Here is a 1,678-nt window from a genome sequence, read left to right as displayed (position 1 = left end):
GATGATGGTAAGGATGCTTTTGTTTACAAATAACAGAACTAAACTCTGGGTAGTTTAAGTAACCAAGAAGACCTATTGGAGAAATAACAGTAAAAGTGGTATTTAGCCAATTCACTCTAATATGGTTATCTTACTTGTTTATTGGTTGGTGCTCATGCTATTATACGTTTGTTAATATTTTGGCCATCAGCTCTGGACACTGGAGTTCCTCATAGACTTCAAGGGCTAGATGTAGTTGGAACCCCCCCAAATGGATTAAAACCTATATATATGTATGTTAGTTTTGGTCACAACTAACAGAAAACTTGGACTCAAGCTGGCTTGTAGCAGGGATTGGCAAGCAATAGCCTGTATGTTGCCTACGCATTTTACTTGAACACATTCATGTCCATTCATGTATGTGTTGTCTAGAGCGACTTTAGAACTATAGCAGCAGCCTTGACTAGCTGTAACAAAGGTTATTACAGCCTGCAATCTTAAAATATTTATTATCTGTCCCTTTAAGGTAAAGTTCAGTGAACCCTGGCTTCCATAAGATGCCATGTATTATTATCTCATGTATTTGATTGAGTGCCAAGGTGGGCTCAAAAATAGCATCAAAAGCCCAGGCCTTTTAGAAACTTTTGCTGCCATCTTCAGTTGTGCCCTTCTTCCGGGATGGTCATATTCATGGTGGCAAGAGAACTGACAATGGCAAACAGAACTATGTGCTTCCATGTTCATGTCCAGCAGAAAAGTAATTTTTCCCTTGGGCATAGAGTATAAATCTTCAATTATATTAGGCCGATTTAGAGCATGTGCCCTTCCCTGGATCAATACAGTTGCCAGAGGATTGCTATGCACATACTATCTTAGACTGATCTGCAGCCACCTCTAGGGATGGGTGGGTCAAGCATTAAGAAATGAAGAGTGATAAAATGATTTTTTTTCTTCTGGGTAGATACCTAGTAAGGGTATTGTGGGATCAAATGGAAGATCTACTTTTAGCTCTTTGAGGATTCTCTATACTGTTTTCCAAACAGGCTGTATTAGTTTGCAATCCCAACAGTATATAAGTGTTCTCTTCTCTCTGCATCCACACCAGCGTCCACAGTTTGGGGACTTTTTGATGTAAACTATTCTTACTGGAGTTAAGTGATATCTCAAGGTGGTTTTGATTTGCATTTCTCTGATGACTAGGGGTGATGAGCATTTTTTCATGTGTTTGCTGGCCATTCCTGTATTTTCTTGGGAGAAGGTTCTGTTCTCTTGCCTAATGATTAATTGGACAATGTTTATAGTAGCTCCATTCACAATTACAAAGATGTAGAAACAACCCAAGTGCCACCAATCCCTGAGTGGATTAATAAATTGTGGTATAGGTATACTACGGAATACTATTCAGCCATAAAAAGATGAGACTACATCTTTTGTATTTACTGGGATAGAGTTGCAGAGCATTCTCCTTAGTAAAATATCTCAAGAATGGAAAAGCAAGCATCCCATGTACTCAATACTAATTTGAAACTAATAGATGAACAACTATAGGTCCACATGAGAGGAAAAACAATCAAATTCAAGCAGGGGGGAGGGGGAGGGGCCTCAGTAAGCTTCTACATAATAGGCACAATGTAGGGGTATATGGCACACCTCCCGGCTGAAGGACTCAACTCAGACTCTACCTGACAAACACAAACAA

This window comes from Otolemur garnettii, unplaced genomic scaffold (assembly GCF_000181295.1).
Source record: "Otolemur garnettii isolate 467f Iridium unplaced genomic scaffold, OtoGar3 scaffold00024, whole genome shotgun sequence".
NCBI lineage: Eukaryota > Metazoa > Chordata > Mammalia > Primates > Galagidae > Otolemur > Otolemur garnettii.
This window is presented reverse-complemented; position numbering follows the sequence as displayed.